The 27,673-nt window shown below is 41.9% G+C and overlaps 2 long non-coding RNA genes across 2 annotated transcripts in view; one reads left to right on the forward strand and one right to left on the reverse strand.

Annotated features, from left to right (window-relative positions):
• Positions 1-16,583: 16,583 nt before the first annotated feature.
• The window catches only part of LOC143839722 (uncharacterized), a 74,085-nt gene continuing 62,995 nt past the window's right edge, over positions 16,584-27,673 (forward strand). Inside the window, exon 1 of the long non-coding RNA XR_013231830.1 lies at positions 16,584-16,807. This is a non-coding gene — a long non-coding RNA (uncharacterized LOC143839722). The remainder of the gene's footprint in view (positions 16,808-27,673) is intronic.
• On the reverse strand, positions 19,577-22,944 carry LOC143840657 (uncharacterized). The gene is made up of 3 exons (XR_013232288.1): positions 22,818-22,944; positions 20,943-21,039; positions 19,577-20,197 (listed from the first exon to the last, which is right to left on the reverse strand). It is a non-coding gene; the product is annotated as an uncharacterized LOC143840657 (long non-coding RNA).

The raw sequence follows: 27,673 nt of genomic DNA on the forward strand, positions 1-27,673 counted from the left end.
CCGCCCAGATCCCGCTGGATGCCAGGGCCTCAGGGCCTATCTTGCCTCTTGGCCAGCATGGGAATGATGGCCATGGGGTGAAGGTGGCCTACGGGGGGGGGGTGTTGGGAGGTGTTTCAGGCCTCCCAACTGGTCAGTCCTGGGGCAAGGGGCCAATTAGGGGCCGATTGGCCCCTTGGCCTTGGACTGACAAGTTGAGGGCAAAGCACCTCCCGATTGTGCCCTCCGCTTGTCAGTCTGGGGCCAGGGGCTAATCGTTGCCCCCCCCCATCCCAGACAGTGCCCACCCCCACAGCCCTTACTGTTTTATTTATACCACTCCTGCGGAGTGGTTACAGATATTCTATGTAAGTATTCCACAATGTTTAATGTAAACTGCCCAGAGCTGTAGGGAAGGGCGGTATAGAAATCTGAATGAATGAATGAATCAGTCAATCAAATCATCACAGCATTGCCCAAGAACTCAGCTGAAATCCATTATTTACTGGCCCTCCTTTAGGAAAATACAAGTGGTGATCTCCTCAGCTATCTTTTCAAATAGTAATGAGGCAGGTCACAGGCAGGTGTTAAAAAGTGATAGCCTAATTTCTTTTTGAAATGGAATGCAAATACATAGATTGAGTATTCTTTTACCAGGGATGAGTGATTTTGTCCAGATAAACCTCCGAGTACCCAAGTCAATGCTGATTCGGGTAATTTTGGGCCATACTGAAGCTGAATTGCTTTATCTGAGTCATGATTTGGTGATTCTCATGTGATTTCACTACTCCATGGTGATTCTAATGCATACCTGATTTCACTACTCCATGGTGATTCTCATGCAATTTGGTGATTCTCATGTGATTTCACTACGCCTATAAAGTCATTAAAGTCAATCGGAAATTTTGTCTTTTTGTCCATACTGTGGACTGGGGCTGGGAGGGGGTTTGAGGTAGAGGCACCAAAATTTCAGTGTAGATGTGGAAGCCTCTCCTCAAAAGAACTGAAGTTTCAAAAAGATAGAACTGGGGGTCCAATTTCCAGCCAACCACAATTGTTTCCTATTATTGGGGGGGGGCACACAGATACTCTCTTTTTTCTCTTGAATATATATATTTTTCTCATGAACGTCAAGCAGACAAGGTGGTATTACAGTGGCTGTTTTCCTGCTCTCCCTTGTGCACCTTCTTGACAATGCTTTTTCCTGCCTGATATTGGGAAAACAGTCCAGCAGATAGATTGTTCCTTTTCCTATAATAGTGGCAGAGGAGCAATCCTGGATAAAAATTAGCCTACAATGCCTGTTGAAACTTATTCTTTTCGCATTTAAGGCCTTTTCTGGAAGTGTTGAGAACTGGATTTTCAGGGCACTTGAATTACTTCAAAGGGAATGATAGTGGAGATTAAGTTATTTGAAGGATACTGGGAAGGTTTATATTGTAATCCCTGATGGCAATGGAATATACTGTTATTGTTCTACAAACACTGGTTTTTTTTTTACCTGTGTGTGAGGAGGTCCCATGGAGTCAACTAAACAGGTGCTTGATTAAGGGTTGTGAGATTTACTCATAGACTTGGATGCCTCATCATGAATTGGGGCAACTGGGGTTAACAAAAATTTCTCAGTATGAAGATATATCCTATCCCAGCTATTTGAAGCTTTCCAGTTTCAAAAACAGTGTCATTAAATATTTTGTGGGTCATGTTATGATCTCAGTGTGTATTACTGATCTGGGAAAGATTATGTAGTGGAAAAAAATGGTTTAGCAAAGTCCTTTAGCAATCTAAACTATGATATTCTCCTCACAGGTACATAAAAAAGGATTACATTTGTCAGGATACTTTCCTGAAATAAAAAGATAGCATCCAGTCATCTGAGTAACAAGAAGTCAGCGTAAAACAATTTCCGGATGAGTGTACATTTATCTCATAATAAATTAATGAGACCATCTAGGTTTTGTATACTTCCCCCCAATTTCAGCTTTGGGAGCAATCATTTTCAAAAGTGCTTCATTTAGAAGGGCTTATGGTTGTGATTACTGAGCATAAAAAATGTTTCTATAACCTTATAATTTCACTCTAACAATTCCAAAATCAGGCCTTTCATTTATTGTTAAGCCCCTTGTCCAGATGTTGATCCTCTCTTGTTTTGATTGCTATAATCACTTCCTCTCTTGCTTACCCACCTGTTGTCTCTGCTATCATTTGAAAAGAAGTATATTTACAATAATCTTTGCTTTTTTCTGGCAGCTTTATAATGAAGCTCATTCAGATTTATTGATTTATTTCCATACTTCACTACATATTAATCCAACACTCCCTACAATTTCATGGTGGCATACATAGGTCTCCCTCTATCCATTTTTGCCTCACAACAACACCATGAAGTAAGTTAGGCTGAAAGTGTCACTGGGCCAAAATCACCCAGCTAGCTTCAATGATAAGAGTGATGGTTTGAACCTGAGACTTTCAAGAGATTATACATCTAAAGGACCAACTATGAGTTGAATTTGCTAAAATTTGGGACGCTAAGACATGGACTCCCAGTGGTGTTAGATATGGGTGGGCATGTTGGTAGGCATGCGTACTGCCCTCTTCCACTCATAATGCAGATGGCCTTCTGTCCCCCATGTCCTCCATCTTATAAGAACTGGTTAACCCATACATGCACATTACTTGTTGCTGTCCATTGGATTCCATGTAATCAATAGGCAACTGAATGTGTAACCTGGCTTGACTGAGAAACATTACATTTCATGTGACATAAGGCAGCATCTATGAATTCATAATCATATATATAAGTAATGGACATTCATGCGTGAATTAGTTCTTGCTGGTAAGCATAAGCTAGCAGTTGAATGCATGAAGTGACTCTATTGAAAATCATTGTCAAAGGTAATGTGAATTGATTAATTCTTTATTCATGTTCATCCAAATGTGACCACAACACAATAAAGAAGCACACAGATTGCTTCTTTATTAGGATTGATAATGTGCTCTGTTCACACCGAGGCAACTCCACAGTATTGTCCATATTGGTTTTGGAAGGGAAGGAAAGCTTATAGATTGAAATTGAACTGAAAAGGAATCTCATTTCTACAGGTAGTTACATTGGCTGGCATTTAAACCAGAACTAGTTTCAGTTTGGACAAATTATATAGAAAAAAAAATAACCGGACAACTTTCTAGCTATAGGGGCTAGATGTCACCAGAAAGTATTCCCTCCTTCACTCGCTACTGAACATCTGGGGATTCTTCTTGGATAATTTGCTGTAGGATTTTGCCAAGCTTCCATATGTCAGTCTCCAGCGAGATTCTGCTCTCAGAATTTTTAATTCAAATACATCAAGAGAAAACAGATAGAGACGACAGCTGTTAGAATTTTTTGGAATTGTTTTGAGTCCAAACCATGGATTTTACACATCATCTCTCTAATCCCAGCTCAGTCTTTGGAATTCACATGTAGCCAAAGACTTGGTTCATTTCATTGTATTCCTATGAGCTGGGGAGCACGGGCATGCCTCTGTTCCAGGGACATCATCCATCAAGGCAGCCATCGGAACTGCCCTTTGTTGCCCTTTATGAAAATTAGACTTTGCACAGTGAGTTACTTTGAATGCAAAAGTCTCATTGGATCAGTATTATTTTGGCTGCATTGATGAGACAGAGAACAGAATTCTTGAATAGCAGCAGGGAGAAGGATGCAATTTGTTTTGTTAATTATACTAAAGACTGTCTCAATATCAGTTGTACAACTTTTGGGGGAAATTATCTTCCCCTTTAATGCAAGAAACTAGTGGAACTTTTAGCACAATGCAAGGGTTTGAGTTTCAGTCACCTTCAGTAACTTTTACTACTATTGACTTCCCCCATAGAGTCAGATTTTTCTGTCCTTTTTTTGTTAGATTAATTTTTTTGGGTTGATATTCAGTATCTGTGATGTAGACATAGTGCATGTGGACTTCCTCTCTTCTCCTGTAAGCATGTCTAGTATAAAATCATAGAATCATAGAGCTGGATGGTGCCTCCAGGGTCATCTAGTTCAACCCTCTGCAGAATGCAGGAAAGTCACAACTACCTGCCCACCCACAGTGATCCCAATTCCATGTTATAGTGACACCAATTTCATATGTTATAGTGGTGCTCTAGATTAAGTTTTGCTTTAGAGAAGAGAAGAGGAAGATCCTGCACATGTGTTGCTTTAGATCATTCCTATCAATTGCATTATGTTTAGCAAAAGCAGAAACAATACTTTTAAAAAGTGTCCAGGCAACTGAGCCAATGCACAGATGCACAATTTGGGCAAGTTGTGTTCCGTGCAGCCTGAGTAAAAGCCACAAATAATTCTTCCTTTTCTCTTCTGATTAGCTCCACTTTTTTTTCTCAAACCAATAAACATGAGTTACACATCCCAGCAGGACTGGAAGAAAACCAAAAGCACCTTGCTTTTTATTTGTAACACCTGGACCTCATCCAGGCTTCAGATTAATCCTGATGATTCAGAATATTTGGCAATGGAACACTAAAAATGAAGGGGGGAAGTAGAATAAAATATATTGAAAGTAGCTTGAAAGATCAGGCAAAAGACATTGGAAATAATGTGCCTCTCACGAGAGATTAATGACATTTTGGCAGAGCTGTTAACTTTTTAATATTTCTAAACTATTGCACGTGTTCATAACAGTCTAACAAGCAAACATACCCAGGGGAACTTAAGGTGGTATGGGAAGGATAGAGTCTAATATGGTGATTCTCAGCCTAGTTCTCTGAGGAAATGGTTCTGAGCAGGAAAATAACTCCTTGAAGAGAAAGGCAAACAGTCATGGCCAGAGCATATAACCAGTATCTTCCCCTATTGTCTCTGCCACTGGGGCTTCCTTCTATAGGAGCCCAACAGCCAGCAACAAAGTGGTGTGGTTGCCTCTTTTCACAATGCTGTTTCAATATTTTGTGTGAAGTACCACAGCATAACTTCCCCATTCTGAGCATGCTATAATATGCCAATGGATCAGTCTTTACCTATCTTGAGTAGCTTACATGCTGGATTTGGAAACTATATTCATATAACTGTAAATAATATTATTTGAAACTGCCTTATCAAGTCGGGTCATTGGCCCCTCTGGCCATCCTGTTTTCATTGCCAGTGGCTCTATAAGTCCCGACATCACTGCTGATATCCTTTACCGGGAATAATGCTACACACAACCCATTTGCTTCTGTGGATCCTGTGGTCATTTTTGGAATACTGAGGCTGGGAAGTAGGTATCATGATGAAATGAACAAGCCATAGGCATCTGGGGTCAATAAAACTATAGTGGGGTTGCGAGCCAAGCATCCTCCTTTGATTAAGTCACCTGGATTTAAATAGATGCTCCCTGCAGACATAATGATGATGCAGATGGGTCCTGCTGAAGCATTTCCTCCTCATATTAAGGGAAGAAAACCCAGGATTGGATCTTTTGCTTTTGGGAAGGGATAGGGTTGGGGAATAGAACCTCTTGTGGCACAGAGTGGTAAGGCAGCAGACATGCAGTCTGAAGCTCTGCCCATGAGACTGGGAGTTCAACCGGCTCAAGGTTGACTCAGCCTTCCATCCTTCCAAGGTTGGTAAAATGAGTACCCAGCTTGCTGGGGGGTAAACAGTAATGACTGGGGAAGGCACTGGAAACCCACCCCGTATTGAGTCTGCCATGAAAATGCTAGAGGGCATCACCCCAAGGGTCAGACATGACCCGGTGCTTGCACAGGGGATACCTTTACCTTTAGAGTTGGGGAAGAGGGAAGTGGGAACCAGGAAAACCACTGGTGGACACCATGGCACACAGGGATACCATGTTAGGGGCTACTATAAGTTATGAGTGCTCCCTGAGAGCTGAGTACTGTGAGGTACAAGGGGGCCTCAGCTTGATGTGAGTAACCAGACATGATGCAGGTTCCAGGTACAATAGTGCTCTGTTCAGCATGTTGGGAAGAAAGATGATCATGCTGATTCTTACAAAGAATTTCTTTGCACTTTTATAGGCTATACCCTTAGGGGCCCAAAATCATGATCTGTGCAATGCAACTTCTGATGTTTGCCTATTTGCTCTTCATCTTTTGAAATGGATATATGATACATTGTTATTTCTGGGTGAATTTTGGTGCCATTCAAGCCTGACCCCTTTACCCATCTGTTACTGTCTATATTCTGTAGTGTGCCTCTATCCCCCACCCCACCCCTTTACATAGTGCTGCTTCTCCAAATGTGTGTTGCTGGAACACCATGTAAGTTATAGGTTTCTTCAGTATTTTGTCTCCAGGAAATCCTTACAATGCTCCAGAACTTTGAAATATAGAGTATGAATAATAGATTGGTTTCAGAGATAATGCTCCTGGACTGTATCCAGTTTCAAAAATGGAATTCTTCATACCATTTCTTAATCAGTGTCACCACAGAATTAATAGATGGGGGAAGTTATAAGGCATCCATCCATATTCCTTGTATTCTTTCCAAGAATACAATCCTTCCATTACTTATGTACCACTATGCATGCCCTTTTGATCTGTGGGGCTTGTTCCTTTCCCCCCTTTTTCTACCTCTGGGTAGCTAGCCCATGGCCAGCAAAGTCTAAAATGTTTAAATCTCATGTTGGAAAGCTATTTCCCCCCTGGTCTTAACTCCTATTACACTTTGGTATTGTCTGTTTCCCCTTGCTCACCACTGAAGCAAACAGCTGTTTCCAATTCACCAGCAATGTGTTCTTGCTCGGTGTGAAGTTTCCTCTAGCTGTCGAATGAAACCAAAAGAGGCACACCAGGAAGTCGATTTAAAATCTTTGGGTACCTATAGACTCTGTTGTAGATTAGTCCTGAGAAAAAGTTATCAGCTGGAGGTAAGAGAGATTGTTGTGAAGAGGCAAAGAACATTAGAGGTAGCCAACTGAGAGAGCAAGGATGCTGCCTCTGGGTGTTTTCAATGAGGCTCAATATGCTGTTAGTGAGCAAGGGAGTGCATTATTGCATAGGTTTTTCTACATCTACTGGTAAACAAGAAAAGCCTAGTAAAGTAAGACCAGTTCACAACTGGCACTATTCTGAGAGAAAAAAAAATGCTGATTTCTTTCACACCCGTGATTAAGAAGAAGAAATTTTAAAAAATCCAATAATACTAATTGTCCAAGGTAAAATTAACTACATATTTTCACATTTCCATTGGTCTAGGTCTTAAATACCTCTTATTCATGTCTATTTCTAGAAATATTTCTTACTTAAAATGTTTGTAAGTCTACCTTTTTTTCCCATAGGGGAACTCCATGACAACAAAAAAACAACCATGACAACAAAAAATACCAGTTTTTTAAAAAAAGAAAATGGCCAATGTATCAACTATAGGTTGCTAGTTTGGGACTCTGAAGAACTTCATAGCCCAGGCCCAACCTATCTAAAATGCTGAATCTTTCCATAAGTACATCAGACTAGAATAATTTCTGTGGCATCTCCATCAGCTGCCAAAGGATACATAGACTGTTCCTTCCTTTCTGCAGTTTCAGAAACAGTGCAAGATCTTATATTTGGCTCTTAATACTGGATGATGTTTTCATTATTTATTGCATATAGAATTGTCTGCTTGGTAACTGCTTTGTTTTTGTAAAGCAGGCATAACTATTAAATAAATACAATAACCATTCCTATAACATGCACAGACTTAGCCCCTATTGCTAATCCCCTTTAGGTGCCCCATATGTTCTCTTTAAAAAAAACGGTTTTATAACCCACCCCAAAAACAAAGAAAAGGGGATTTTTTTGCATGATTGGCTTTTTTAAAGCATGGAGGTAACTATAGAAAAGGTAAATGAGTGAGATGCAGCTTTTCCCACTTTGGCACATGAGATAATAGTGAGAAAATTTGACTGTGATGAACAGGTATGCCCCAGGCTCATAGAATGAGAAGTGGCTATTTCACGGTTCCCTCCCAAGAATCACAGTGATTGGATGAGGAAGTACTGATCAGCAGTCTTGATTCAACTCTGAGCCATCAATCATATTGCCCCTTCACCAGTCTCCCCCTCACTGTTTGGACACCACCTGCTTTTTATGGAAGAAAGGCTCCAGCATCCAGATAGTAAAGCAAAAGCACAATGGATGGGGACTCAGATGAAGAATCTAGCCATTTGAAGATATCCAGAGCATTTTCCTTATTTATTTTATTATCTTTAAACAGCCCCGCGGTGAGGTGCGCCGCAGACTGAATAATAGAGTAAGGGCTGTCTGGGAGGAGTTAGGGCAGGCCCTGTCTGGGATAAAAACTTGGAGGGGCCAATCAGGAGCCACGAAGCGAGGCTGCTCCCGGGGCCCAGAGAAGGCTGGCTCCTAGCACCCATTTTATTCAAAAAGAAAATGGGCTTTATTTCTAGTTATTTATAATTTGCTGTGGTTTTGAATGATTAGGAAGAATACGCTAGCAAGCAGGTTGGCAGTTTCCAGTGATTCCTAGAGAACACTGACAGCATTTCTGGGTTTTATCTGGAAGTAATGTGCGGTCAACCCAATGGTGAACTTTAAAACTTTCCTCTCACTGCCCCAATGACCAGCAGTGGGAAACAGGAGCAGGGGGTATGGGATCCCCTACCCGCCACAAGGGCACAACAACACTGCAAAGGGACCTCACTTCATTTAGGGGCCCATTTAGTACCAAAGCAGGATGACTCACTTTGGAGTGTGATTCTTTGCAAATTGAATGTGAATCTCTAGAAATAATTAACTAAAGGCAATAATAAGTAATAAATTCCAGTATGTAGCAATCTTCTGTTAGTCTTTGCCACACAATATTTCAGGACATCAATTATGAGGATGGATGAAGAGGGAAGAAGTGGCATCGTGATGAGAAAGTCTACTTCTTGACTTTATGCTTTCTTTGGAAGATTTAGGTTGGGTTCCACAAAACACTTCTAACTTGCTTGCATAGGGGTTAAATATAAATCTTGCAGGCTATCTCTGCTAAGTGAAAATGATGGGATCCAAACCTTTGTTTCTCCATCACACAAGCAGCTTTGGATTGGCTCAAGAGTGGAACACCAAGAAGTAGATTTTCCTTTCCGCTCTCATATCACTGGATCTACCCCTCCCCCTGCACAAAGAATAGGGCTGCTTTCCTGCACTCAAGAAGATCTGAATTTTCCCCTGTGGGTCTTGAGAATGCAGTGTGATGCCTGTGCATGCAGGGATACATATCTAGGGTTTAAGCATACTTTCCTGTGTGTGTATGTAGGTTGGAAGGAAAGCTTGCTATTATCCTCTCACTCTCCCCGTGATCCATGTGTCCATTTTCCTGGGACTATTTGAAAAGGGGGTATCATTTCCTCTGTCATATTGTGATAGGCAGGTGATGGAAAACCACCTATGAATGTCCCTTGTTTTGAAAATCCCACAAGGTTGCCATAAATCAGTTATAACTTGATGGCATTTCCCACCACCACAATTGTGATCTTGCGCAAATGGGGAAACCCATGTCTTTAAAAACAGGAAGCAATGTTCAAGAGTGAGGAAGACTGAAAGCACTTGTAGAGGCTTGCAGGTATTGTAGTGGTGCTTGAGGGAGTGTGCCATTTTGAAACTTTATTGTTTATTACTGAGGGAGTGAATTCCAGACAAAGAATCAAGCATTCTCTCTCTCTCAGTAAGCACTGAGAGATGTTGAGGATGAAATTACTATTTTTAGATGAAAGATTCTGGAAAGGTTTTATAAACACTTCATGCTTGAAAAAACATGGCTTTAAAGCTTAGCTGATATATAACAAAGGAAGCACTGGATTTTTAGATAGGTCTGTGATGGTTTGCTTCAAATCAGATTTGTGTGTGTGTGTGTGTGTGGGGGGGTTATTTTTGATTCTTATGACTTGCAAAGACAAAAGTGTTCCTGTCTGAAGTCTGATAAGAAGTTGTTCTAACAACCTTCAGTTCCACTTTCCTTTGGGGTGCCTATATCCTGACTCTACCAGCTCATATGCCTTTACATACTGATTAGGCACAAGCAAGGCTATTTAGAAGGTAGCATGACCAGCCAAACATTTTACACTGACAAATCCTCAGAGAAATACTGTGAAATATAGTATGGTTTCAATCCCCACAATGTCCTGGGGTTTCCATCTTCCCAAAGCAGCAAAAACAAATACCATAAAAAGCTGGGTGTTCTAGAGCCTTGGGGAACTCCTCAGATTTGCAGAGAAACCCAAGACAGCCTGATGAGGAGTGAATATGATACAAAAGACATAGAATGTTGAGAGCAATGGTGAGTCAAAAAAGTGAAAAGAGAGAAAAGCAGTGTGGGAAATTGGCCTGCTCAAGTGACAGAATTGGGAGTGGGGGTCATTTAACTCTCCCTTGTGATTCCTATTCAACTGTCAGTTGCCAGCCTTCTAGTGGGGCCCTGGCTTTTTGCCCACAGGTGGTGTTTCCTGCTGTGTCTATGAGTGGCAGCAGGAGAAAATTAAATTAAAAAATGATTTGGGGTGATGTCATACCTCACAATGAATAGGCAAAAACTCTATAGCTTTTACCTCCCTCTGTTTACTAACCTGCATTTTATTTTACTCCTTATAACCCCCCCCCCCAACGGTAATGACTGGGGAAGGCACTGGCAAACCACCCCGTATTGAGTCTGCCATGAAAACGCTGGAGGGCATCACCCCAAGGGTCAGACATGACTCGGTGCTTGCACCTTTACCTTTACCTTTACCCCCCCCCCAGCATTCAGTGGGCCCAGCAGTGGTGGCAGAAGATGCTGCTGCTCTTATTTGACCATGGAGAACACTATCTGCTACTCCAATCCAGCCACAGAGGCCGCCATCAGCTGATCCAGGCTTGGTTATGCAAGCAAAGCATGCCATCTGCTGCTTCATGCTCAGCCTCAGAGGCAGAGCACACTAGCAACTGCTCCAGCCCAGCCATGTCTAAGCCTGAATTAGCAGTCAGCTTCTCCCAACCCCACTGTGTTGGTTCTTGGAATGGGAGTCATTGACCAGTGGCTGTTGCAAGCTTGTGTATTTGCTTTTGACCTGGAGGGGGAAAAGCTGCCCCTCCTTTGGAAACTTGAAGGTTGGATGGATGCACCCTCCTTGGGGGGAACCATGAAAATAGAACTGCTTAACCAATCTTTTAAATTGGGGGGAGGGGCTTCTTCTGAGGACAAGCACCAGTAGCTCAGCTACAAATTTGGTATCTATAGCATAAAAACAACACCTCAGACATACAGATAACTCTCCCAGAAGGTATAGTGGCACTGAAGGTCTTGAGAGTACTATATGAAAGAAGTTCACAGGTCATCATAATTATTTCTTTAAATCACCAAGCCAGCTTGATGTAGTGGTAAAGAACAGTGGCTTCTAATTGGGAGGGTCGTGGTTGATTCCCCGCTCTTCCACATTCAGCAAGCCGGGTGACCTTGGACTAGTTGCAGCCTTGCTAGTGGTGCTCTCACAAAGCAGTAACTTCAGGACTCTCTCAGTCCCATGTACCTCACAGGGTATCTGTTGTGGGGAGAGGAAGAGAAGGTGATTGTAAGCTGCTTTGATAGTCCTGGTAGTGAAAAATGGTGTATAAAAACCAACTCTTCTTCTGTGTTCTGGGAGAAAATTATCTTGCCTTTGGCGAAATTCTGTAACAACTCCGTAACAGGGCTGTAACCTTCTATTCCACTCAGTTAAGTACAAAGCCATTTTCCAGCAGGTACGCCTTACAATATTTGAAATATAAGGAGAAATTTTATGCAATCACCTTGAGACCTTGTAATGTAAACCACCATGTTTTCACAATACAACAGTCATTTTATCAGCTGAAAGGCTCCCCGAGAAATTAATAGTCTCAGTAATTTCCAGCTACTCTTTCTGAAAAGGCTGTCTACAAAGCAGGAAAACATATGTCAGGCAAGAAAAAAGACTCTCCAGAACAGGAGATTCAAGGACCACATCAATTGTGACTCAAGGCTATAATAGATGACATTATTTAAAGCATGGCACAGAACACTCCTGAGAAATGCATCTGCTTTCCATTGTAATTACCATTGGTAGCCATCCTTAAGATCTCAGAAGAATTGACAGGAAAAAATATAAGGCAAGAAGGGATATGGTATAACTAAACATTGACAGCATGTATCCATGTGTAGGGGATAGATAGGAACCCAAAGGTGGAGCTGCAAAAATAGTTTTTAAAATTTTCAAATATTTATTATATAAAGTGCACTAGTTCAATATATTTATTTATTTTATTTATATACCGCCCTCCCTGGAGACTCAGGGTGGTTTACATAAGAACAATACATAAAACAGTCTATAAACATGTGAATAACCTTACAATAATAATAACTAACTAGAAAATAAGCCCGCTGTGCTCTAAATACTCTAAATACAAAGAGCCAAGCAGAATCCCCACCCCATTCACCAGCCAGTCACCACTAGGGATGGACATGCCTGGTTCTGTTCAGGGGTTCATCTTGTAGCCATTCCAGAGTGACAGAAGATGGATGTGCCCACCCTACGGTCAGGCTAAAATGGCTACAAACAAAATACAGAACAAAATACTCCAAGGTGCACTAAGAAAATCAGTGTTAATAAATGAAGAACATAAAAGAAATATGTTTTAGATTAAGCTTAATAAATGTTTCTAAAGTTCTAGTGTGAGAAGACTAGACTAATATTTTCTATAAAGAATTTTTAGGTGTAGAGAGTTGTAATAAACCAAGTAACAGTAACATTATATTTCATGAAAAGCAACAAGGTTAGTACAAAATTGTAAAAAATACAAGTAAGTCACATAAGTATTATAGTTATGCTCCAAAACATTTTTATCACATTTGAATGATAGTCATGCTCTGAAACAAACATAAATTTCCATATGTACATGAAAGCATGACATGAAAAGCACTGAAGAGACTACTTACTAAGCTAAGCCCAAAAGGCTGAGTCAAAATACAAGCTTGTAACAACAGCGGTGGGAAGCAGCAGCTGCAGTTGCTTTTCTTTGATATGCAGTTCCACTCAAATCAATTCAAATAGGCTCAAATCAATTCAGCCTATTTAGGATTGACAAGGACCCTGCCAAACAGCTGTTTGTCAGGATCTTTAAATGCCTCCTAGGTAGGCCTTGTCAGAATGCAAAGAGCTCTCCACAACCTGGGAAAGGGAGCAAAGAACTGTCAAACAGGTGATCATAACAACTGTTTGCAGGTTCTTTAAATGCTTCACCTTCCCAGGCAAGAGAGGGCTGATGTCTGCTGCCTGGAAAGGATCCGTGTGTGTGGTGAAGAGCTGTCCTTCCCGACCATTTAATAGCTGGCTGCCAACTGGGATCCAGGGGGGTGACTACAAAGTGGATATGTCTACTCTGCACCCTCCCTCCCCAAGCCTCCTGAAGTCAACTGCTGGTTGTGATTTGAGAAGGCAGGCATAGAGTGGACAAGTCCATTACATGTCCACCCTCCCCAAGCCTCCTGAAGCCAACTGCTGGCTTAGATCAGGGAGGGGAGGCATGTCTGGCCTCCCCGTCCCATCTGGAGGCAGGTGGGAAGGCTAGCATGGATGGAGAAGGCAGGGGGAGAGAATATGCCAAGCAGTTGATGTGTCAGAATTAAATACCTCCTCAACAGCCTTTTCTGGGAGCAGAGAGTATTTTCTACTCCCAGGGAAGGTTGAGGGGAGGCATCTCTTAAGATCAGCTGTTTGGTGTGCTCTCTACTCGTTCCCAACAACTTGCATCAGTGAAGGGAGGCCTGCCCTTCCCAATGTTTAAAGAGCCAGCTGCAGCCTTGCATCAGAGAAGGGATGCACGGGAACCCTATCTATGCCTGTCCTCCCCTATTTGTATGAGAAAAAATTCTGAGTTTTTCACCTTTGGCCAAACTGATTTGGCTGAATCCAAGCCAGGGAAATGTGCTTTGGACCCTTTCATATTTGGCTGAATTGACTTGGGCCAAATCAGAAATGTTTTTTTCCTGTGCTCATGCCTATTCATTATAGAGTTATAATTTCAAAATGCCTTTAAAAATCTCTGTAATTTTCACCATGTTGTCCTTTGACACAAAGCTTTGTTGTAGTCCGTTACACTGTGTTTCTACCTTTCTGTGACTGAAGTTTAAAGGGTTGCAAGCATTTTAAACATAGCAGCTGGCAGACATGCCAGTCTGCTGTCAGGATGAAGTGGCTGGCAGCCATTTTAGTAGTTTTCTAAGTGGGAGGGAGCAAAATTTTTCACTGAAATGGCTTGCAGCCACTTTAGCCTGAGAGCAGGGCAGGAGATCCCATTTGCTGACAGCCTGAAATGGCTGGTAGCCATTTGAGCAGTTCCTTTCGCTTTCCCTCACTTGGAAAAGGGGAACAAGGAGCTTTGGTCTAGAATTGGTTTTAGTGTTTGATCTGAGAACATTCCAAATCCTGATTCAAACTGGATTTTCTGATTCATGCCTGTCCCTAGTCACCACTGCACCAGTGCCACTAGTGCCTCCATGCCTCTGTGTTCTAGACACCTAAACTCAAACATTGCAAGTTTTGCTTAGGAAGTCCCTTACCTCTGCATGTTCAAGCAGCTCTCAACAGTAGCAAAAGAAGGGCTGGTTTGTCCTTTATGCAAAAACAAAGAAGAGCCCCTGGTACTTCAAGCAGGGGAAGATTCTGATGAAAAGCTCAGTTGCAACCTGCTCTTTGTGTCTTCACACTTGTGGGACAGAGGTGGGGAGCAGTATTTCACCTCTTATGATTTGTGGGTAAGTATTTCAGCCAACATTACCACTTCTTCCCTGACATGTTAATGCTTGTCTTGAAAGGTAACCTGTACCGCAGGCTTTAAAAAGCCATGCACGGGAATGAAAATTAATAGCCTCCTCAAAAGGCAATGTGCTGAATGCAGATTATGAGTTTAGCCATAAATACTATGTCATAAAAAACCATAGGTAGTACCCCTCCCCCCCCCGGCCGTTCTGGTAGATTCATGCTTGAAACTCCATTCATTTAGTGATCCAGTCACTGGATTAAGAAGCATGGATTAGTAAACAGCTTTGCTGCTTGTGTAAGTGAGCCTTAGCTAACTTTTCATTAACATTGCATGAATAGCTTTAAACTTGAAAAAGATCAAGTCAGAAATACTGCCTGAAGTATCCAATATTAGATGACCCAATCAAAGATACCATCTTAAGTATTTTTAACCTCACATTTTCTGAAGAACATAACAGACTTTTACATCAAATACATTCAAGTGGGTAGCTGTGTTGGTCTGAAGCAACACAACAAAAAGATGAGTTCAATAGGAAATTTAAGACCAACAAAAATGTATTCAAGGCATGAGATTTTGTGTTCAGGCACACTTCCTCAGACAAAAAAGAGGATTTTTTTTTACTGAGAAGGTGTGCTTGTACATGTAAGCTCACACTTTGAATAAAACTTCATTGGTCTTAGAGGTCCAATGGGGCTCAATTTTTGTTATGATAAGAGATGGGTGAGACACCCAACTGACCCTCACTAAAGTACCTCCAGCCGCAATCAAACCCACATGCCATTCTGAACCCTCTACTACCAGATGACTTGTCCCCACTCAGCAAGGTGAACACAATCTGAACCAAAAATGGACTCCCGGCATTGTGAAATTTCTGGGGTTCTGTTGACCTTCCAGGGTTTCCACAACCTTGTGCCCAGACTCTTCCTTCTTGACACATCAACCCTTCCTTCCTGCCATATCAACCCTATCCAGGCACCTTGCCTCTCACCAGGACCATCTTTCCAACAAGTCTGAACAGAAAAGTGCCCTAGTCAGGAGCCTGGAATGGAACACATGCAAGTCCTCTTTGGCCTTCTGGGTCAGGCTGAAGCCTGTGCTAAACCCAAGCTCATTCTCACTCATCTGGGTGACCAAGGCATCAAGGGATGGCCTGCACATTTGGATGCTCTCTGAATTGTACAACCTCATCCAGATCCTGTTCAAAATAGTTCAGTATGGATACTTAGAAGAGCATCCCAAAGCACATCTGATCTGTGGCCTTATTTCCAGGCCTAGCTGGAGAAAATTTGTATGGAAGAGCACTTCAGTATATGGATCTCCATGTCTAGACTGAGACATACTGTCTCTCAGGAATTTTCACTTCTCCATCAATTGACATACGGCATTTGTTACAGGTGCCATTGATGATAAAGTACCTTTGCAGTTCAGAGTTTAACTATATCTTGTTGACATATGAAATGCTCCCTTCTTATCCTTAAAAGAGACAATGTCTTCTCAAGATCGGTTAAGAAGGTAAGAAAAACTGAAAACATTTCTGTTCAAAATGAGGTACCTCTTGGACCCAGCAAGACAGGCTAGCTTTAACACAGTCTTAGAAGCTGAAGACAAAAAACTCTCTGAAAGGGAAAATTGCTCTACTAGGTTGATCCTTACACCTATTTACATTTTGCATGAATGTTTTAAAATTAACTCCTATTTGCTAGTTCTACTGTTGGCTTGCCAGTGTGTATTCTAACGGCACTAGGTGGCAGTATAATATCAGGGATCTCCATTACCAGTCTGTTTCCTGAGGTTTCCCTTGGTCTCTTTCTTTTTGAATGCCCCCTCCTTCCTTTTCTTTTCCCATTAGTTCGATGCAAGAAAACTCCCTTTTCTTTGCAGAGCTTTGGAATAGGATGGCACGGGATCACACCCTCTTGTTCCTTGTGTGACATGGGCTCTAAAGAGGGCACATGGAAAGAGCAGCATGTGTCTCTGGCTGAGAAAGCAGGATAGACTCTGAAAAGATGGAGCTTGATCCAGCCCGACTAAATGTCAGAGCTCTCATCAGCTTGACTGCAGAATACAGAAGGGAACAAAAAGGCAAGAGGTGAGAGAGGGGAAGCAATGGGTACTTTAATATATCATGTTGTTTACCTCACAATGTGAAAGTAAATAACACAGGGGATGGGAATAGGGAGGCGGAAAGGGCAAAGAGTAGTGCTACCCCCTATGTCTTTTTGACATCAGAATGCCCTCTCTGGATCCACCAGACCTGAGGTCCCGCAAGGCCATGGCTTTGACTCCCAACATGAATTGATGCCCATGAGTATCTCAACAGTGGTATATGATCCTGACAGCCATGTTCTGCACCTTCTGTGGAGATGACTACACTATCTGGATATGGAAATGTCTGTAATAGCTGTCAGAGGTGGAAAGGGAAGAGGAAACTTCACAAGCTATTCAGGCAGAGGCTTGTGAAAAAAGTGTTGCTCTATGTCTGAAATGCACAATCTACTTTTTTTCTCGGCACCTGTTGAGCAGTTTGCTCCACTCTCTTAGGGTCTGGGGGCTGGCCTGCCCCAGTCTAGTCTAAAACATTTCTTTTTACCCAGGCTTTTAACTAACATGTTTTGTTTTAGTTGTTTTATGGATTTTTGTAAGGTGATCAAAGACTTGTTCTTCATAGCTTGTTTTGTTGTTATAGTGATAATTTATATTTTGTGTGATGGTTAAGAGCATGGGCCTCAAATCTGGAGATCCAGGTTTAATTCTCTCCTCCTCCTCCTCCACATGCAGCCAGCTGGGTGAACTTGGGCTGGCCACTATTCTCAGAGCTCTCTCATATTCCCCTACCTCACTGGGTGTCGGTTATGGGGAGAGGAAGGGAAGGCAATTGTAAGCCACTTACAGACTCCTTTGAATTTTGAAAAGTGGGGTATAAAAAACGACTCTTCTTCATTTTGTAGTATTGTTTGAACTTGTCACCTCAAGCTGGCCTCTGAAGTGGTGGCATATGAAGTACTTGACCAAGCAAACAGCAAAATATCTGTTCCCTTCACTCAGGGACTGTGGTCACCCAGAGAGCTCTCATTGGAGAACTCATTTAGTCATTTTAAAAAGTCATGTGCAGTAGTAGTCTATACTGAGGGACAATCTCTCTCTCTGTGTTATGTGTGTATACACATGCACACACGTCTGTGTACACTGCTCAACCTCTTCTCTTTTTGTCTCTTCTCTGTGTACTACTATCCCAACTGCACTCTGGGAATTCGAGTTATAGTTACAGTATGGGTTATAGTTTTGCAGCAAGCCTGAAAATGTGTTTTAGAATTATCACTCTATATGATAGACACAGCATTCATTTTTTGGACCCACCATGATTTCTATTCAGACCTGTTCTGTTTCTGCAGCACTTCAAGCTATAGTGTCCCTTCCGTACCCCCATTGCCGAAGAGCATGAAGTATGTAATACTTTAGAGATCCAATCATATGCCAGTGTCTGCTGTCTTTTCACACATCTTACCCTCCTCATCTGCTGCTGGGAAAGGCAGAAGAGAACAGTGTGCTTTATACATGTCAATCAATGCAGGCAACCAATCCTCTTCTCCCATATTTTGAAGCAGTTTAAAGGTCCTGCGATGCCCGCTAATTTTTTAAAATTCAAACTTATCCATTGCAATGCCTATGCATGGAATCAGAGATGCATAGTGCTTTTGAATGCCACTTTCGAGAGCCATGCATTGTGGCTTACAATGCATTGGCTTATTACTGCAAGTCCAAAAGTCAAGCTGAGACTAGACTGAGGTTGAGCATGAACAGCACAATCAGGAAGAGTATCAGTAACACCTCTGGTTTGCATGTTGCCTCTCTATCAATTCCTGGCTAGGTAACTGTAGTGAAAACCATTGTTTTTTTCATTGTTCTTCTAATAAAAGTCCTTGTTACAGTGTAATTCTAGTCATACTGGGCTGATTCTGCAATTACTTTGTTTTTTTCCTGTGTGGATCCTGCTGAATCCAGATTGATTTCAACTCGGTCTTCCTCTTCCCCCCACCCTTCCCCATTGAAACAGAAAAGTGTTCTGCATGAAGTTAGGGAGGCTCAGAAGGGGAGGGGGGAGCCAAGCCCAGAGGGGGGAGAGGATTGTGGAGGGCAACAAAACAAACAAACAAAAAAACAAAAAAAACACGAGGCAAACCTCTACCCACAGAAGTTACTGCTTCTGCAGCTTCTGGGGAGAAAAAATTAGTGTTTCCCCTTTAAGAAAAGCTTACAGCCTGGGTGCTTCTCTACCACGGGAGTCAGCCCTGACCAATCAGGGTTTCTCTACCATGGCAAACATGATTTCTCAATCCGATTCTGAAAATATTGAGGGTTATTTCCACGACTAAATATTGTGGGGAAAAGGTAGGGTCACTCCAGATCAATCATGTTTATTGCAGAGGAAAATTTTAAATCGGACAAAGTCAAAATGGGAATTGCATTCTGTGTAGATAGCAGGGACTAAATCGACCTGGGGTTGGAATAAAAGCTCCGTGCAGCTTACCCCCTGGTTTGTGGCCTAGGAACGGACGAGAATACTTGACAGTGTGTTTCTGATACAGATACGTAACACCGTGTTCCATCTTTCTGCCTTCTGAGAATTATCAGGACATACATGTATTTCCTCTTTTTTTGGGGGGGGGGAGGATCTACTACGAGCCCTTCCTTTTTGCAGAAAACAGTTTGTTATTTCTTATCAGAACTGCAATGACACTTTAACCTTCTCCTCCCGCTTGGATTCGGAGGAGTGTTTGTTACTTCTTACCACAATCTTGCTAAACCAGACCGTTTATCAACGGAAGCAATATGAAATTCTATAAGCCTTACATTTCTGAATGCCTTTGCAAACAGCTCCACTCACGTTCCAAACCATTTCCTAGACCACAAGCCATTCATGCTGTTTGAGAAGGCCTTGGAGGCTACAAAGGGAAGCGGCAAAACTCGTTTCCTACTTCACCACCTCCAGCAATTAAGGAGGGAGCAAAACAGCACCATTGTCAAAGGTTTTGCTATCTACTGATGGGGGGAAAAATCTTGAATTAGAACAGTCAGGTATTGTTTAAGAAAAGTTGCCTTTTGGAGGAACACTCTCAAAGCTTGATACTTCTGCCATTTGAAGTAGTGGGGTCTGTTCTCCAGTATAATATTTATGCCGTTTCTAATAAAACTAACAAGTTACAGGGAAATGCTGGGGAAGGACAGGAGGACCCTTTAAAAGGTCTCAGTGGTGCTTTTGCTTTTTGCAGTATTTTGCTGTTTGCTCTGTCAGACCCGATATTTCTTCTGAATCATTCTAGTTCAAACAGATGACAATGGCCAGCCATTATTTTTTATTTGCTTTACCACCAATCTGATGTGATCCAATGCAGCCTGGGCTTTCCGGAATGGGCTTCAAAAGACACGGTGACCGACTGATATATGAACGTGTAAAAGGGAAGCTGAAACACCACCAGTGCTGGGAATGTAATAAAATTAAATTAGAGAAGTGTTTGAATGGTAATATTTGAAAGTCATTTTTAGCTTTAAAAAATAGGTTTTGACCATGTATTTTGTAGCAGAAGAATGTCTACAAATTTCAGAAAAATCCTGCGACATTCTTATTTGGACTGGGATCCAGCATCATTGCCCCCCTTCCCCTTCCCACTGGCTATTGCAGGGGCTGTACTGTACTATGATGCTTCCTCTGTCACTTCTCTATGCATTATGGGACCTGGAAAAATGTTGATCTTGTGCACATGGAAATGCCAGGCACAGGAAGAATGTATATGATGTTTGGAGCTCACAGTTTAGTACTCCTCATTCTATCTCTCAGGGTGTTTTCCCCTCCACTGTATTTAGCCAAATTCTGATGCTGACTTTGTAAAAAGACTGAAGGACTATGTGGTATGAGAACAGGTACCTGCTCATCCATGTGTTTCTTTTTTATTTATGTTTGTTCTGAAAAAGGGTCCACTGGGTTCATCAGGACTGATTCCTACACTGTGCTCACTTCAGCAGCACATATACTAAAACTGGAATGATACAGGGACTTATTCCTAAGTAAATGTTCACAGGACTGCAGCCCTCACATCATAGGATTTTCAGGAACTTGTTAGTATTGGGGTCACCTTAGTTTCAACTTTACATCTTCTTCTTCCCTCCTACACTCTTCTCTCTGCCATTCTCATTAGGCACAATGAATCTGTTAGAACAACATTTACCTTCTCCAACTTTTTGTTTGTTATGCTGGCACCTCTGGAAGGGGACATGCCAATTTGTCCTCTGTGTCCTGTCTTCAGAATTATGGAGCTGCTGGATCTGAACAGAGAAAGCTTCCATTATGCTGAGTCTGTGTTTGTTTATTGTTTGGCATGCCTGTGTAGTGTAGCCAGGAGATCTGAGGATTGGCTGGCAGCCAGACAAGGGTTGTTTGGAGGTGATTTACCATATCTGCCTCCACATTATGACCCTAGTGTTCCTTGGGGGTCCCCATCCAAATACTTGTCATACAAATATGACCCTGCTTAGCTTTCAAGTTCTGATGGGATCAGGCCTGTTTGGACTAACCTGACTATTTCTGCACTAGGGTTTTGGTTCAAATTTGCATCTGCGTAGTGTCGGGTTTTTTTTTTTGTCCATTTCCACACTGAAATTCTCTTCAGGCACAGAACCAATTTACCCCCTCACCTGTCCCACAGCAAGGGAGTCCTCCAAAATCCGGTTTTCACTTTTTGAACTGGGGGATAATGGGGCCTAAATTGGGGCTGGCCAATGTGGAAACACAGACATTTGGGCTTTTCCAGTATGTTTAACATTGTCTCTCCCCCTGCCCCCTGTCATGTCACTTCCTCCTTCACTGGTTGCATTACAGTGCAATCGAGTATTATGAAATAGTTGTTAAATTATTTTCATTAGGCTCAGTGGAGCCTTAGCCAGGTGGCAAATGAAGGCACAAGCAAGCCTTGGTGTCCAGCTGACCATGGAAGCATGCTTGAAGAACGTGTCCCCCTTCACTGCCTCGAGGCTCCAGGTGATCTGAAGCATTGTCTAGCTGGCCACTGAGGCTCACCAGCAGAACAACCCCCCCCCCGCCCCCGTTCACTACCTGAAGCTTCAAACCCCCTTTCTGGGGGTTAGAAGGGGCTTCAGAAACATAGAAGAATGCAGAAAAACTCCATGTTCCATGCACAAAGTGGTAGGATATAAAACTCCAAGCATTTTAATTTGCATTTAATTTCTTTGTTTCTGTTAAAATAAAACTAATTAATAATGAGATTGAGGCAAAAACTGCAATCCAGAAGCCTTAGCAGAACATCACTTGCATGATTTTCAGAAAATGGGTTTTTGCGCTCTCTCTCTCTCTCTCTGAGTGTTTTTGGGAAACGACATGAAACAGCAGCCCACCTTCTTGTATTCCTACCAACTTGTTTATGTTATTAAACTTTTGCATTATAACATGATTAAACTGATCAAAGAAGAAGAAGAAACAGATTTTTTAAATTTATTATATTTATATAGTGTGCTCCCCTGTGGCTCAGGGTACTTTACATGGAAGAAGAACAATACAGTATGATCTGGTAGTAACCTTGATAACAAGAGAACTGAGTTTAGCAACATCAGCATTTTAACAGTTTGAACATCAATGATTTCAGATTTAGAAGGGGGGAAGCATTCAAAAACAACAAAATGGCACTGGCAGATGATTGTGGAAACGGTCCTGATCAGGACTGTCTACTCTATATCAGTGCAGGACCCAGCTGGGGATTATGGCATATTTGCCAATACCATTATCATTGTCTTACCAATATCATTGTCTTGAAATCTTTGGGCATACTTATAGTGTGTCTCATTAGTTGCCTGGCTTTGACTCATATAGCTCTCAATTTTCAGCCAGAATAAACAATACAGCATTTAATATACACCGCTCAGTTTAAAAAGCACTTCGACAGTTAGTATGTTGTGAAGAGATGCCATCAATATAGAAAAGAGCAATAATAATTTATATGAATATGTGCTTTCTGTAAAATGCCTACTTTATGCTTATTGCTAGATTGCTGAACAATCCTAAGCATGCACACTCAGAACAAAGGGCCTACCTGTTGACTCTGCACTATCTTCAGGTGTGAGCTTCTTTTTAAAAAAAGGCAGACATTTTTGCCACCAGTGAATATGCATTAGCCTATTTCTCCTCATCCATCCTTGACCATTATAAAGATATTTCTGTGAAAAGTGTGTGCTTCTTCCTTTATCAATTTGATTCTTTCAGTGATGCTGCAATCTAGGGTCTGTGACATCACAATTCATCATCAATGAAAGGATTATGGATGCTACCTTGTCTGCAAATGAGACAGCACGTGCAGGCTGATAAAAAAGGGAGAAAGCTGTTGTGTAAATATAAGAATAGTAACTGCTAAGCAGCAGTAATAGGAAGATAAATGCAGGGCTGAATGAAATATTTTGAGGTAAATTCCACAAATGGACATTGAAATAACAATAACAACAACAATAAATTATATATGCTACCTGCCCTTTCTCTTCAGATTCAGGGTGTGTTTCTTTGCTAATTAAAATGTTAAAAGCATAGGCCAAATGCAATCACATGAAGCTGCCTTAGACTGAGTCAGACCACTGGCATATCAGTGTCAGTATTGTCTACTCTGACTGGCAGCAAGTCTCCAGGCTCTCTGGCAGAGGTCTTTCAACATGACCTACTGCCTGACATTTTCAACTGGAGATACCATGGACTGGTCCTGGGACCTTCTGTATGCAAAGCAGATGTCCTGCCACTAAGCCACACCCTTTTAAAATGTCATGTTTTAGGGTCCCACTGAGAGGTAAAACTCAAGAATATGCTTAAGAACAAGCCCCATTGAACATCATAGGTCTTTTAGCAATCTACAAAGGATTGGGCTACATGAGTACCTACATGCTAAAGTAACTTAAAACTTTAGAGGTACTAAAAAGTAGTTGATTGGCTTCTGCTCCTGCTTTCCAGTAGCATTTCAGCTACACGTCTTTCCAGTGATACAAATCACATGGGAAGCTTTGCAAAACAAGTATGGAGTTTCAAATAGGGAATTTAGAATGTGTACCATCAAAGCTCAGCAATTCAATTTTCTGCTCTCATGAGATAAAACACTGGTAGTCTTGAGACTGCTTATTTTTCTGAGTACCTTCAGCGAGTGTACCCGAAGGGAAAGACAGCTGGAAGAGATAGAAATGTAGCCTTCACATTTTCATCGCTCTCTCTCTGATATGTAAAATTAATCATCAGGCTAACCATCTAATAATTTAAATGCTTTTATTTGTGTAATTAGAAACTACAAATGTGTGAATAGTTCCAGTCTCTTTTTGATGTGGTGTCTTTGTTCATCTCATTTGCCAAACTCCCTTTCACCAAGGTACCTGAACAAATAGGAAGAAGTGAAATCATTTTTAAAGAAGATATGAGGAACTAAGGAAGAAAAGAATGCAAATTGCTCATCAATCAGACATGAAAGGCATCAGCTATAGCACCTGCCATTAAAAAAAGCACTTCACCAACTGTGAAGATGAGACTTATATGATCAGTGCTGAGATGCAGGAGAGCATTGAAAGTCAGGTCAATCTCCTGACTATGAACATAAACAATTAATTCATTAGCAAGCAACCAATATTGCAAAATCTTTACACTGCTCTGGGAATGGTATAAATAAAGCAGTAAGGGGGGTTGGGGTGGGCCCAGTCTGGGATGAGGAAAGGAGCCCATTACCCCTTTGCCCAGGACTGACAATCAGGGGGGGGCAGTCAGGAGGCGCAAAGTCCTGGCCCGCTGATTCCTGGACTGCCCACCCAGCCCAGGACTGACAATGGGGAGCAGCTCCCGATTGGCCCCCCATTGTCAGCCCTGGCCCAAGGGGCCAATCAGCAGCTGCATGCAACGTGGCTCCCAATTGGCCCTCTGAGCCCCAGACTGCCCCAGACTGCGGGAGAGAGGGCTTCAGGGCAGGGGAAGGAGCTGGGCCGGTGTGTCCCAGATACGCCAGCCCAGTTCTTTCCCCTGTTGCAAAGCATGGAGCCTGGGGTGGGAGGGGGGCAGGGGAGAGGGCTTTGTGGCCGCGCTGCTACCATGGATGCCGCTAAGCTGCTGCTGGCCCCAGGATGCGGCCCAGGATGTGTGATGCTAGCGCTGATTGTATTTCTACATACAATGGGCTTTAAATCTAGTATATATAATAAGCACTTCCTCTATTCCTTCATCCAAATCATGTCAACCAGTTCTTGATCTACATAATAGTAATAGATCCATACCACATTTTACCAACTTGCTAATAAGAATATCATCTGGAACCTTATCAAAAGCCTTACTGAAATCAAGGTAAACTATGTCCACAGTATTCCCCTGATCTAGCAAGGTAGTAACTTTCTAAAAAAAAAAAAAGAGTGAGTGAGAGAGAGACAAGGTTAGTCTGACATGACTTGTTCTTGAGAAAGCCATGCTGACTCTTAGTGTTTGCAGTCATCTGCTCTAGCTGCTCAAGGACTAACTGTTTGATGATTTGTTCTAAAATTTTGCCAGCTATAGATGACAAGCTGATGGTCAGTAGTTACACAGATCCTCCTTTTTCCCCCTTCTTGAAGATGGGGACAACATTTGCCACCTCTAGTCATCTGACATTTCACCTGTTCTCCAAGAATTTTCAAAAATAATGGACAGAGGCTCAGAAATTACATCTGCAAGTTCTTTTAGTACCCTTGGATACAATTCATCTGGCCCAGAGGATTTGGTTTCATTTAAAGAAACTAGTTGTTTGTGGACTACTCCTACAGTGAACCTATGCCACAACTCCCATCCCTCATAATGTGAGATGACTTTGCCCCATTGAGCATGATTACCCTCACAATAGAAGAATGAGAGTAGGAACTGAGCAGTTCAGCCCTATCTTCATCACCTGTTACAATGTCACTTTCTTGTCCCCACAATGGTTTGTTTAGCCTGGATGACTAAGAGGTGGCTTGATAGCCTTATTCAAGTACTTGAAGGGGTGTCACATAGAGGATGAAGCAGAGTTGTTTTCTGTTGCTTCACAGGGTCAGATTATAACCAATGGGATGGAATTAATTCAAAATTACTTTAAGCTAAACATCTGGAACAAGTTCCTGACAGAGTGGTTTCTCAGTGGGACAGGTGTCCGGGGGGGGGGGGAGTTTTCCTTCTTTGAATGTTTTTAAGCAGAGGCTAGATAGGCATCTGACAGAAATGCTAATTCTGTGAGACAGATTTTAAGTAGGTGGGCAGAAGGAATTTTTTTCGTGCTTTTCTGGCTTTTTTTTTCGTGCTCTTCTGGCTTTTTCTTGCATGTCCAGAGAAATGCTGACCACCACTTTGGGGTTAGGAGGTGAATTTCCTCCATACCAGGCTGGTCAGGGATTCTGTTTTTTTTTGGGGGGGGGCATCATCCGGTCATGGAACTGGGGATATAATTCCTGGACAATCATCCTGGAGTAGGTTATCTATCAGGTTGAACAAAACAGTTTAACTTCAAAAACTTGGCCATGAGCATTGTTGAAATGGTTCAAGATAATTATGGAAATAAGATGACCATGGAAATGAAGAAAACATGTTCAGCCACCATTTGCTTGAACACCTGGTGCTAAAAAGACTGTTAACGATACAGCAGTAATTATTCTGACATTTAGGGATGAGACTGGACTTTTTTGTTCAAGAGAAGCATCACCATTGTCTTTGTCAAAGCTGCTGGAACTGTTCCCTCTTGTAATAGTGCATCTATTACTCCTTGAACTCTGTTTACAGCTCTTCAGTGGCTATATTTTATGAACCAGGAATGGCAAGGGTTGAGCATTAGGATGTTAGACTACTACAAGAGATAGACCCACTCTGTAGCATACTCCAAGCTGCTGTCATGAGCTTTTCAGTAAAAGTGCTTCTAACTGGGGCTGGATAGCCTAGGCTAGCCAAATCGAATCAGATCTCGGAAAAGAAATAGGGTCAAATCTGGCTAGTGTTTGAAAGCGAGGCCTCCAAGAAAGACCAGACTTGTGACATGGAGGCAGGCAATGGCAACCTCCCTTTGATCATCTTTTGCCTTGGAAACCTCACAAGGCTGGTGTAAGTCAGTTGTGACTTGATGGCACTTTCTACTACCACCAACCTTCTAATATGATATATACCTGTATGATAAACTTGCATATATGTGCAGCAGCAAGTAAAATCTGCTGGCAAGCAATTAACAGGGTAAATACACTCTCTTTAATACTGTACCATTGTGGCTAGTTAACCCTTCCTTAGAAGAGTGTTATATTAGAGAGGGAGTGTTTACTTGTGGCTAAATTATAGGATGCTTGAGTTTTCAGTTTCCCATTTTCCAACTTCTGTTGACTTCTGCATAGTTCATTGCAACCCAGATGCTCAACTCACCATCTCTGGAAATGTGAATTAGTTTGAAGTGTCCAAAATTTTCTCAGAAGAGACTTACTAGTTTGAAAGTGATGATTTCTAAATGACACCGCTTGAGCTCTTCCAGGGTGGAAAATAGGGCTTTTATAAAGCATGCTGTGCTACACACTATTTGTCCCCTTTGTAGTGTGTGGGAAGCACTAGTGCCATTACTTAAAAACAGACCATGTGCCGGGACAGTGAAGGGCGTGGGGAGGCCAAGTGCACTGTCTTGTACAGAAAGTAAGAAAATGCCTCTTTTTTCTGAATTTGAGATGCAATGATATTTAATAGCCTACATGGATATGAAGCAACATTGTCTACTAATGCCTCTTAAAGCCAGCCAATTTTATTTATACACTTTATGGGTTAGATGCCTATTCCTTGGATTTATGACAAACATTTGATCTAAAAGTAGTTGTACGCCTGACAACAAAAGTGATAAAGAAAGCGATAAAGAAGCAGGAGAAGGAAATTAAAATTGATAGGGAGGGAGAGCGATGAGCAGCAAAAGAG

The sequence above is a fragment of the Paroedura picta genome, chromosome 6 (genome assembly GCF_049243985.1).
Source record: "Paroedura picta isolate Pp20150507F chromosome 6, Ppicta_v3.0, whole genome shotgun sequence".
Lineage (NCBI taxonomy): Eukaryota > Metazoa > Chordata > Lepidosauria > Squamata > Gekkonidae > Paroedura > Paroedura picta.